The sequence below is a fragment of the Schistocerca gregaria genome, chromosome X (assembly GCF_023897955.1).
Source record: "Schistocerca gregaria isolate iqSchGreg1 chromosome X, iqSchGreg1.2, whole genome shotgun sequence".
NCBI lineage: Eukaryota > Metazoa > Arthropoda > Insecta > Orthoptera > Acrididae > Schistocerca > Schistocerca gregaria.
Genome location: NC_064931.1, coordinates 1,582,265 through 1,596,199, shown reverse-complemented (window position 1 = coordinate 1,596,199; position 13,935 = coordinate 1,582,265).

The window sequence follows — 13,935 nt, the reverse complement described above, 5'->3', positions numbered from 1 at the left end:
TCGCCTCCAAATGTGGATCGGAAAGTACTACTGGTCTTAAAGGGAACGATCAAAGTGTGGACTGTTAGAGGCATTACTCCCATTAAGGAATGTGCGCATGGTGACTGTTGTATTCAATCCCGATGCGATTTCTGGGTTTCATCAACACTCTGATAGTCCACAGATTACAAATTGCCTCCAGATGTGCATCGGAAACTACTACTGGTCTTCCTGGGAACGATCAAAAACGTAGAATGTTTGAGACATTACTCCCATGGGGGAAAGTGTGCATGGTGACTGTTGTATTCAATCACTGGCAATTTCTGTGTTTCATCAACACTTTGAAGGTCCACAATTTACAGAATGCCTCCAGATGTGTATCGGAAACTACTACTGGTCTTCCTGGGAACGATCAAATTGTAGACAGTTTCAGACATTACTCCCATGGAGGAAAGTGTGCATGGTGACTGTTGTATTCAATCCCGATTCAATTTCTGTGTTTCATCAACACTTTGAAGGTCCACAATTTACAGAATGCCTCCAGATGTGCATCGGAGACTACTACTGGTCTTCCAGGGAACGATCAATGCGTAGAATGTTTCAGACATTACTCCCATGAAGGAAAGTGCGGATCGTGACTGTTGTATTCAATCCCGATGGAATTTCTGTGTTTCATCAACACTCTGATAGTCCTCAGATTACAGATTGTCTCCAGATGTGCATCGGAAGCTACTACTGGTTCCTGGGAACGATCAAAGCGTAGACTGTTTCAGACATTACTCCCACGGAGGAAAGTGCGGATGGTGACTGTTGTATTCAATCCAGACGCAATTTCTGTGTTTCATCAACACTCTGATAGTAAACAGATTACAGATTGTCTCCAGATGTGCATCGGAAACTACTACTGTTCTTCCTGGGAACGATCAAAGCGTAGACTGTTTCTGACATTACTCTCATTGAGGAAAGTGTGCATGGTGACTGTTGTATTCAATCCCGAAGAAATATCTGTGTTTTATCAACACTTTGAAAGTACTCAGATTACAGAATGCCTCCAGATGTGCATCGGAAACTACTACTGGTCTTCCAGGGAACGATCAAAGCGTAGACTGTCTCAGACATTACTACTATGGAGGAAAGTGCGGATGGTGACTGTTGTACTCAATCCAGATGCAATTTCAGTGTTTCATCAGCACTCTGATAGTCCACAGATTACAGATTGGCTTCAGATTTGCATCGGAAACTTCTACTGGTCTTCCTGGGAACCATCAAAGCGTAGAGTGCTTCAGACATTACTCCCATGGAGGAAAGTGCGGATGGTGACTGTTGTACTCAATCCAGATGCAATTTCAGTGTTTCATCAGCACTCTAATAGTCCAAAGATTACAGATTGCATCTAGATGTGCATCGGAAACTACTACTGGTCTTAATGGGAACGATCCAAGCGTAGACTGTTTGAGACATTACTCCCATGGAGGAAAATGCGCATGGTGACTGTTGTATTCAATCCCGATGCAATTTTTGTGTTTCATCAACAGTCTGATAGTCCGCAGGTTATAGAATGCTGCCAGATGTGCATCGGAAACTACTACTGGTCTTCCTGGGAACGATCAAAAACGTACACTGTTTGGGACATTACTCATATGGAGGAAAGTGTGCATGGTGACTGTTGTACACAATCCCTATGCAATTTCTGTGTTTCATCAACACTTTGAAGGTCCACAGATTACAGATTGTTTCCAGATGTGCATCGGAAACTACTACTGGTCTTCCTGGGAACGATCAAAGCGTAGACTGTTCCAGACATTACTCCCATGGAGGGAAGTGTGCATGGTGAATGTTGTATTCAATCCCGATGCAATTTCTGTGTTTCATCAACAGTCTGATAGTTAGCAGATTATAGAATGCCTCCAGATGTGCATCGGAAACTACTACTGGTCTTCCAGGGAACGATCAAAGCGTAGAATGTTTGGGACATTTCTCCCACGGAGGAAAGTGTGCATGGTGACCGTTGTATTCAATCCCGATGCAATTTCTGTGTTTCATCAACAGTCTGATAGTCCGCAGGTTATAGAATGCCGCCAGATGTGCATCGGAAACTACTACTGGTCTTCCTGGGAACGATCAAAAACGTAGACTGTTTGAAACATTACTCATATGGAGGAAAGTGTGCATGGTGACTGTTGTACACAATCCCTATGCAATTTCTGTATTTCATCAACACTTTGAAGGTCCACAAATTACAGAATGCCTCCAGATGTGCATCGGAAACTACTATTGGACTTCCAGGGAACGATCAAAGCGTGGACTGTTTGAGACATTACTCCCATGGAGGAAAGTGGGCATGGTGACTGTTGTATTCAATCCCGATGCAATTTCTGTGTTTCATCAACACTCTGATAGTTAACAGAATACAGATTGCCTCCAGATGTGCATCGGAAACTACTACTGGTCTTCCTGGGAACGATCAAAAACGTAGACTGTTTGAGACATTACTCCCATGGGTGAAAGTGTTGTGACTTTTGTATTCAATCCCTGTGCAATTTCTGTGTTTCATCAACACTTTGAAGGTCCACAAATTACAAAATGCCTCCAGATGTGCATCGGAAACTACTACTGGTCTTCCAGGCAACGATCAAAGCGTGGACTGTTTGAGACATTACTCCCATGGTGGAAAGTGGGCATTGTGACTGTTGTATTCAAACCCGATGCATATTCTGTGTTTCATCAACACTCTGATAGTTAACAGATTACAGATTGCCTCCAGATGTGCATCGGAAACTACTACTGGTCTTCCTGGGAACGATCAAAAACGTAGACTGTTTGAGACATTACTCCCATGGAGGAAAGTGTGCATGGTGACTGTTGTATTCAATCCTGATGCAATTTCTGTGTTTCATCAACACTCTGATAGTCCACAGACTACAGATTGTCTCCAGATGTGCATCGGAAACTACTACTGGTCTTCCTGGGAACGATAAAAGCGTAGACAGTTTCAGACATTACTCCCATGGATTAAAGTGTGCATGGTGACTGTTGTATTCAATCCAGATGCAATTTCTGTGTTTCATCAACAGTCTGATAGGGCACAGATTATAGAATGCCTCCAGATGTGCATCGGAAACTACTATTGGTCTTCCAGGGAACGATCGAAGCGTAGACTGTTTGAGACATTACTCCCGTGGAGGAAAGTGCGAATGGTGACTGTTGTACTCAACCCCAATGCATTATCTGTGTTTCATCAAATCTCTGATAGTCCACAGATTACAGATCGCCTCCAAATGTGCATCGGAAAGTACTACTGGTCTTAAAGGGAACGATCAAAGCGTCGACTGTTTGAGGCATTACTCCATTTGAGGAAAGTGCGAATGGTGACTGTTGTATTCAATCCCGATGCGATTTCTGGGTTTCATCAACACTCTGATAGTCCACAGATTACAGATTGCCTCCAGATGTGCATCGGAAACTACTACTGGTCTTCCTGGGAACGATCAAAAACATAGACTGTTTGAGACATTACTCCCATGGGTGAAAGTGTTGTGACTTTTGTATTCAATCCCTGTGCAATTTCTGTGTTTCATCAACACTTTGAAGGTCCACAAATTACAAAATGCCCCCAGATGTGCATCGGAAACTACTACTGGTCTTCCAGGCAACGATCAAAGCGTGGACTGTTTGAGACATTACTCCCATGGTGGAAAGTGGGCATTGTGACTGTTGTATTCAAACCCGATGCAATTTCTGTGTTTCATCAACACTCTGATAGTTAACAGATTACAGATTGCCTCCAGATGTGCATCGGAAACTACTACTGGTCTTCCTGGGAACGATCAAAAACGTAGACTGTTTGAGACATTACTCCCATGGAGGAAAGTGTGCATGGTGACTGTTGTATTCAATCCCTATGCAATTTCTGTGATTCATCAACACTTTGAAGGTCCACAAATTACAGAATGCCTCCAGATGTGCATCGGAAACTACTACTGGTCTTCCAGGGAACGATCAAAGCGTGGACTGTTTGAGACATTACTCCCATGGAGGAAAGTGGGCATGGTGACTGTTGTATTCAATCCCGATGCAATTTCTGTGTTTCATCAACACTCTGATAGTTAACAGATTACAGATTGCCTCCAGATGTGCATCGGAAGCTAGTACTGGTCTTCCTGGGAACGATCAAAAACGTAGACTGTTTGAGACATTACTCCCATGGAGGAATGTGCGCATGGTGACTGTTGTATTCAATCCTGATGCAATTTCTTTGTTTCATCAACACTCTGATAGTCCACAGATTACAGAATGCCTCCAGATTTGCATCGGAAACTACTACTGGTCTTCCAGGGAACGATCAAAGCGTAGACTGTCTCAGACATTACTACTATGGAGGAAAGTGCGGATGGTGACTGTTGTATTCAATCCCGATGCAATATCTGTGTTCCATCAACACTCTGATAGTCCACAGATTACAGATTGGCTTCAGATTTGCATCGGAAACTACTACTGGTCTTCCTGGGAACCATCAAAGCGTAGACTGTTTCAGACATTACTCCCATGGAGGAAAGTGCGGATGGTGACTGTTGTACTCAATCCAGATGCAATTTCAGTGTTTCATCAGCACTCTGATAGTCCACAGATTACAGATTGCATCCGGATGTGCACCGGAAACTACTACTGGTCTTAATGGGAACGATCCAAGCGTAGACTGTTTGAGACATTACTCCCATGGAGGAAAATGCGCATGGTGACTGTTGTATTCAATCCCGATTCAATTTCTGGGTTCCATAAACACTCAGATAGTCCACAGATTACAGATTGCCTCCCGATGTGCATCGGAAACTACTACTGGTCTTCCTGGGAACGATCAAAAACGTTGACTGTTTGAGACATTACTCCCATGGAGGAAAGTGTGCATGGTGACTGTTGTATTCAATCCCGATGCAATTTCTGTGTTTCATCAACACTTTGAAGGTCCACAAATTACAGAATGCCTCCAGATGTGCATCGGAAACTACTACTGGTCTTCCAGGGAACGATCAAACCGTAGACTGTTTCAGACATTACTCCCACGGAGGAAAGTGCGGATGGTGACTGTTGTATTGAATCCTGATGCAATTTCAGTGTTTCATCAACACTCTGATAGTAAACAGATTACAGATTGTCTCCAGATGTGCATCGGAAACTACTACTGTTCTTCCTGGGAACGATCAAAAACGTAGACTGTTTCTGACATTACTAGCATTGAGGAAAGTGTGCATGGTGACTGTTGTATTCAATCCCGAAGAAATTTCAGTCTTTTATCAACACTTTGAAAGTACTCAGATTACAGAATGCCTCCAGATGTGCATCGGAAACTACTACTGGTCTTCCAGGGAACGATCAAAGCGTAGACTGTCTCAGACATTACTCCCATGAAGGAAAGTGCGGATCGTGACTGATGTATTCAATCCCGATGCAACTTCTGTGTTTCATAAACACTCTGATAGTCCACAGATTACAGATTGTTTCCAGATGTGCATCGGAAACTACTACTGGTCTTCCTGGGAACGATCAAAGCGTAGACTGTTTCAGACATTCCTCCCACGGAGGAAAGTGCGGATGGTGACTGTTGTATTCAATCCTGATGCAGTTTCTGTGTTTCATCAACACTCTGATAGTAAACAGATTACAGATTGTCTCCAGATATGCATCGGAAACTACTACTGTACTTCCTGGGAACGATCAAAGCGTAGACTGTTTCAGACATTACTCCCATGGAGGAAAGTGTGCATGGTGACTGTTGTATTCAATCCAGAAGAAATTTCTGTGTTTTATCAACACTTTTAAGGTCCTCAGATAACAGAATACCTCCAGATGTGCATCGGAAACTACTACTGGTCTTCCAGGGAACGATCTAAGCGTAGACTGTCTCAGACATTACTCCCATGAAGGAAAGTGCGGATCGTGACTGATGTATTCAATCCCGATGCAACTTCTGTGTTTCATAAACACTCTGATAGTCCACAGATTACAGATTGTTTCCAGATGTGCATCGGAAACTACTACTGGTCTTCCCGGGAACGATCTAAGCGTAGACTGTTTCAGACATTACTCCCATGGAGGAAAGTTTGCATGGTGACTGTTGTATTCAATCCCAATGCAATTTCTGTGTTTCATCAACAGTCTGATAGTCCGCAGGTTATAGAATGCCTCCAGATGTGCATCGGAAACTACTACTGGTCTTCCTGGGAACGATCAAAAACGTAGACTGTTTGAGACATTACTCCCATGGAGGAAAGTGCGGATGGTGACTGTTGTAATCAATCCTGATGCAATTTCTGTGTTACATCAACACTCTGATAGGAAACAGATTACAGATTGTCTACAGATATGCATCGGAAACTACTACTGTTCTTCCTGGGAACGATCAAGGCGTAGACTGTTTCAGACATTACTCCCATGGAGGAAAGTGTGCATGGTGACTGTTGTATTCAATCCAGAAGAAATTTCTGTGTTTTATCAACACTTTGAAGGTCCTCAGATAACAGAATGCCTCCAGATGTGCATCGAAAGCTACTACTGGTCTTCCAGGGAACGATCAAAGGGTAGACTGTCTCAGACATTACTCCCATGGAGGAAAGTGCGGATAGTGACTGTTGTATTCAATCCCGATGCAATTTCTGTGTTCCATCAACACTCTGATAGTCCACAGATTACAGATTTACTTCAGATGTGCTTCGGAAACAACTACTGGTCTTCCTGGGAACGATCAAAATGTAGACTCTTTTAGACATTACTCCCATGGAGGAAAGTGCGGATGGTGACTGTTGTATTCAACCCTGATGCAATTTCTGTGTTTCATCAACACTCTGATAGTAAACAGATTACAGATTGTCTCCAGATATGCATCGGAACCTACTACTGTTCTTCCTGGGAACGATCAAAGCGTAGACTGTTTCAGACATTACTCCCATGGAGGAAAGTATGCATGGTGACTGTTGTATTCAATCCAGAAGAAATTTCTGTGTTTTATCAACACTTTGAAGGTCCTCAGATAACAGAATGTCTCCAGATGTGCATCGGAAACTACTACTGGTCTTCCAGGGAACGATCAAAGCGTAGACTGTCCCAGACATTACTCCCATGGAGGAAAGTGCGTATGGTGACTGTTGTATTCAATCCCGATGCAATTTCTGTGTTCCATCAAAACTCTGATAGTCCACAGATTACAGATTGACTTCAGATGTGCATCGGAAACTACTACTGGTCTTCCTGGGAACCATCAGTGCATAGACTGTTTAAGACATAACTCCTATGGAGGAAAGTGTGGATTGTGACTGTTGTATTCACTCCCGATGCAATTTCTGTGTTTCATCAACACTTTGAAGGTCCACAAATTACAGAATGCCTCCAGATGTGCTTCGGAAACTATTACTGGTCTTCCAGGGAACGATCAAAGCGTAGACTGTTTCAGACATTACTCCCATGAAGGAAAGTGCGGATCGTGACTGTTGTATTTAATCCCGATGCAACTTCTGTGGTTCATCAACACTCTGATAGTCCACAGATTACAGATAGTCTCCAGATGTGCATCGGAAACTACTACTGGTCTTCCTGGTAACGATCAAAACGTAGACTGTTTCAGACATTACTCCCATGGAGGAAATAGAGGATGGTGACTGTTGTATTCTACCCTGATGCAATTTCTGTGTTTCATCAACACTCTGATAGTCCACAGATTACAGATTGTTTCCAGATGTGCATCGGAAACTACTACTGGTCTTCCTGGGAACGATCAAAGTGTAGACTGTTTCAGACATTACTCTCATGGAGGAAAGTGTGCATGGTGACTGTTGTATTCAATCCCGATGCAATTTCTGTGTTTCATCAACAGTCTGATAGTCCGCAGATTATAGATTGCCTCCAGATGTGCATCGGAAACTACCACTGGTCTTTCTGGAAACGATCAAAGCGTAGTCTGTTTCAGACATTTCTCCCATGGAGAAACTGCGGATAGTGACTGTTGTATACAGTCCCGATGCAAACTCTGTGTTTCATCAACACTTTTATGGTCCACAGATTACAGAATTTCTCCAGATGTGCATCGGAAACTACTACTGGTCTTCCAGGGAACTATCAAAGCGTAGACTGTTTGAGACATTACTTCCATGAAGGAAAGTGCGGATGGTGACTGTTGTATTCAATCCTGATGCAATTTCTGTGTTTCATCAACACTCAGATAGTCCACAGATTACAGATTGTCTCCAGATGTGCATCGGAAAGTACTACTGGTCTTCCTGGTAACGATCAAATCGAGGACTGTTTCAGACATTACTCCCATGGAGGGGATTGCGGATGGTGACTGTTGTATTCAATCCCGATGCAATTTCTGTGTTTCATCAACACTCTGATGGTCCACAGACAACAGATTGCCTCCAGATGTGCATCGGAAACTACTACTGGTCTTAATGGGAACGATGAAAGCGTAGACTGTTTGAGACATTACTCCCATGGTGGAAAATGCGCATGGTGACTGTTGTATTCAATCCCGATGCAATTTCTGTGTTTCATTAACACTCTAATAGTCCACAGATTACAGATTGCATCCAGATTGGCATCGGAAACTACTACTGGTCTTAATGGGAACGATCAAAGCGTAGACTGTTTGAGACATTACTCCCATGGAGAAAAATGCGCACGGTGACTGTTGTATTCAATCCAGATGCAATTTCTGTGTTTTATCAACACTCTGATAGTCCACTGACAACAGATTGCCTCCAGATGTGCATCGGAAACTACTACTGGTCTTCCTGGGAACGATCAAATCGTAAACTGTTTGAGACATTGCTCCCATGGAGGAAAGTGCGGATGGTGACTGTTGTATTCAATCCCGAAGCAATTTCTGTGTTTCATCAACACTCTAATAGTCAACAGATTACAGATTGCATCCAGATGTGCATCGGAAACTACTACTGGTCTTAATGGGAACGATCAAAGCGTAGACTGTTTGAGACATTACTCCCATGGTGGAAAATGCGCATGGTGACTGTTGTATCAATCCAAATGCACTTTCTGTGTTTCATCAACAGTCTGATAGGGCACAGATTATAGAATGCCTACAGATGTGCATCGGAAACTACTATTGGTCTTCCAGGGAACGATCAAAGCGTAGACTGTTTGAGACATTACTCCCATGGAGGAAAGTGCGAATGGTGACTGTTGTACCCAATCCCGATGCATTATCTGTGTTTCATCAACACTCTGATAGTCCACAGATTATAGATCGCCTCCAAATGTGCTTCGGAAAGTACTAATGGTCTTAAAGGGAACGATCAAAACGTGGACTGTTTGAGACATTACTCCCATGGGGGAAAGTGCGCAAGGTGACTGTTGTATTCAATCCCGATGCAATTTCTGGGTTTCATCAACACTCTTATAGTCCACAGATTACAGATTGCCTCCAGATGTGCATTGGAAACTACTACTGGTCTTCCTGGGAACGATCAAAAACGTAGACTGTTTGAGACATTACTCCCATGGAGGAAAGTGTGCATGGTGACTGTTGTATTCAATCCCTATGCAATTTCTGTGTTTGATCAACACTTTGAAGGTCCACAAACTACAGAATGAGTCCAGATGTGCATCGGAAACTACTACTGGTCTTCCAGGGAACGACCAAAGCGTGGACTGTTTGAGACATTGCTCCCATGGAGGAAAGTGCGGATCGTGACTGATTTATTCAATCCCGATGCAACTTCTGAGTTTCATCAAAACTCTGATAGTCCACAGATTACAGATTGTCTCCAGATGTGCATCGGAAACTACCACTGGTCTTCCTGGTAAAGATCAAGGCGTAGACGGTTTCAGACATTACTCCTATGGAGGAAATTGCGGATGGTGATTGTTGTATGCAATCCTGATGAAATTTCTGTGTTTCATCAACATTCTGATACTCCACAGATTACATATTGTTTCCAGATGTGCATCGGAAACTACTACTGGTCTTCCTGGGAACGATCAAAGCGTAGACAGCTTCAGACATTACTCCCATGGAGGAAAGTGTGCATGATGACTGTTGTATTCAATCCCGATGCAATTTCTGTGTTTCATCAACAGTCTGATAGTCCGCAGATTATAGAATGCCTCCAGATGTGCATCGGAAACTACTACTGGTCTTCCAGGGAACGATCAAAGCGTAGACTGTTTCAGACATTACTCCCATGGAGGAAAGTGCGCATGGTGACTGTTGTATTCAATCCCGATACAATTTCTGTGTTTCATCAACAATCTGATAGTCCACGGATTACAGATTGCCTCCACATGTGCATCGGAAACTACTACTGGTCTTCCTGGGAACGATCAAAGCGTAGACTGTTTGAGACATTACACCCATGGAGGAAAGTGCGGATGGTGACTGTTGTATTCAATCCTGATGCAATTTCTGTGTTTCATCAACACTCTGATAGTAAACAGATTACAGATTGTCTCCAGATGTGCATCGGAAACTACTACTGGTCTTCCTGGGAACGATCAAAGCGTAGACTGTTTCAGACATTTCTCCCATGAAGGAAAGTGTGCATGGTGACTGTTGTATTCAATCCCGATGAAATTTCTGTGTTTCATCAACACTTTGAAGGTCCACAGATTACAGAATGCCTACAGATGTGCTTCGGAAACTACCACTGGTCTTCCAGGGAACGATCAAAGCGTAGACTGTTTCAGACATTACTCCCATGAAGGAAATTGCGGATCGTGACTGTTGTATTCAATCCCGATGCAACTTCTGTGTTTCAGCAACACTCTGATAGTCCACATAATACAGATTGTCTCCAGATGTGCATCGGAAACTACTACTGGTCTTCTTGGTAACAATCATGGCGTAGACTGTTTCAGACATTACTCCCATGGAGGAAAGTGCGGATGGTGACTGTTGTATTCAATCCTGATGCAATTTCTGTGTTTCATCAACACTCTGATAGTAAACAGATTACAGATTGTCTCCAGATGTGCATCGGAAACTACTACTGGAGTTCCAGGGAACCTTCAAAGCGTAGACTGTTTCAGACATTACTCCCATGAAGGAAAGTGCGGATCGTGACTATTGTATTCAATCCCGATGCAATTTCTGTGTTTCATCAACACTCTGATAGTCCACAGATTACAGATTGTCTCCAGATGTGCATCGGAAACTACTACTGGTCTTCCTGGGAACGATCAAAGCGTAGACTGTTTCAGACATTACTCCCATGGAGGAAAGTGCGGATTGTGACTGTTGTATTCAATCCTGATGCAATCTCTGTGTTTCATCAACACTCTGATAGTAAACAGATTACAGATTGTCTAGAGATGTGCATCGGAAACTACTACTTTTCTTCCTGGGAACGATCAAAGCGTAGACTCTTTCAGACATTTCTCCCATGGAAGAAAGTGTGCATGGTGACTGTTGTATTCAATCCCCATGAAATTTCTGTGTTTTATCAACACTTTGAAGGTCCACAGATTACAGAATGCCTCCAGATACGCATCGGAAACTACTACTGGTCTTCCAGGGAACGATCAAAGCGTAGACTGTCTCAGACATTAGTCCCATGGAGGAAAGTGCTGATGGTGACTGTTGTATTCAATCCCGATGCAGTTTCTGTGTTCCATCAACACTCTGATAGTCCACAGATTACACATTGGCTTCAGATGTGCATCGGAAACTAGTACTGGTCTTCCTGGGAACGATCAATGCATAGACTGTTTGAGACATTACTCCCATGGAGGAAAATGCGCATGGTGACCGTTGTATTCAATCCAGATGCATTTTCTGTGTTTCATCAACACTCTAATAGTCCACAGATTACAGATTGCATCCAGATGTGCATCGGAAACTACTACTGGTCTTAATGGGAACGATCAAAGCGTAGACTGTTTGAGACATTACTCCCATTTAGGAAAATGCGCATGGTGACTGTTATATTCAATCCAGATGCAATTTCTTTGTTTCATCATCAGTCTGATAGTCCGCAGATAATAGAATGCCTCCAGATGTGCATCGGAAACTACTACTGGTCTTCCAGGGAACGATCAAAGCGTGGACTGTTTGAGACATTGCTCCCATGGAGGAAAGTGCGCATGGTGACTGTTGTATTCTATCCCGATGCAATTTCTGGGTGTCATCAACACTCTGATAGTTAACAGACTACAGATTGCCACCAGATGTGCATCGGAAACTACTACTGGTCTTCCTGGGAACGATCAAAAACGTAGACTGTTTGAGACATTACTCCCATGGAGGAAAGTGTGCATGGTGATTGTTGTATTCAATCCCTATGCAATTTCTGTGTATCATCAACACTTTGAAGGTCCACAAATTACAGAATGCCTCCAGATGTGCATCGGAAACTACTACTGGTCTTCCAGGGAACGATCAAAGCGTAGACTGTTTCAGACATTACTCCCATGAAGGAAAGTGCAGATCGTGACTGTTGTATTCAACCCCGAAGCAACTTCTGTGTTTCATCAAAACTCTGATAGTCCACAGATTACAGATTGTCTCCAGATGTGCATCGGAAACTACCACTGGTCTTCCTGGTAACGATCAAGGCGTAGACTGTTTCAGACATTACTCCCATGGAGGAAATTGCGGATGGTGATTGTTGTATTCAATCCTGATGAAATTTCTGTGTTTCATCAACATTCTGATACTCCACAGATTACAGATTGTCTCCAGATGTGCATCGGAAACTACTACTGGTCTTCCTGGGAACGATCAAAACGTAGACAGCTTCAGACATTACTCCCATGGAGGAAAGTGTGCATGATGACTGTTGTATTCAATCCCGATGCAATTTCTGTGTTTCATCAACAGTCTGATAGTCCGCAGATAATAGAATGCCTCCAGATGTGCATCGGAAACTACTACTGGTCTTCCAGGGATCGATCAAAGCGTAGACTGTTTCAGACATTACTCCCATGGAGGAAAGTGCGCATGGTGACTGTTGTATTCAATCCCGATACAATTTCTGTGTTTCATCAACAATCTGATAGTCCACGGATTACAGATTGCCTCCAGATGTGCATCGGAAACTACTACTGGTCTTCCTGGGAACGATCAAAGCGTAGACTGTTTCAGACATAACTCCCATGGAGGAAAGTGCGGATGGTGACTGTTGTATTCAATCCTGATGCAATTTCTGTGTTTCATCAACACTCTGATAGTAAACAGATTACAGATTGTCTCCAGATGTGCATCGGAAACTACTACTGGTCTTACTGGGAACGATCAAAGCGTAGACTGTTTCAGACATTTCTCCCATGAAGGAAAGTGTGCATGGTGACTGTTGTATTCAATCCCGATGAAATTTCTGTGTTTTATCAACATTTTGAAGGTCCACAGATTACAGAATGCCTACAGATGTGCATCGGAAACTACCACTGGTCTTCCAGGGAACGATCAAAGCGTAGACTGTCTCAGATATTACTCCCATGGAGGAAAGTGCGGATCGTGACTGTTGTATTCAATCCCGATGCAACTTCTGTGTTTCAGCAACACTCTGATAGTCCACATATTACAGATTGTCTCCAGATGTGCATCGGAAACTACTACTGGTCATCCTGGTAACGATCAAGGCGTAGACTGTTTCAGACATTACTCGCATGGAGGAAATTGCGGATGGTGACTGTTGTATTCGATCCTGATGAAATTTCTGTGTTTCATCAACTTTCTGATAGTCCACAGATTACAGATTGTCTCCAGATTCGCATCGAAAACTACTACTGGTCTTCCTGGGAATGATCAAAGCGTAGACAGTTTCAGACATTACTCCCATGGTGGAAAGTGTGCATGGTGACTGTTGTATTCAAGCCCGATGCAATTTCTGTGTTTCATCTACAGTCTGATAGTCCGCAGATTACAGAATGCCACCAGATGTGCATCGAAAACTACTACTGGTCTTCCAGGGAACTATCAAAGCGTAGACTGTTTCAGACATTACTCCCATG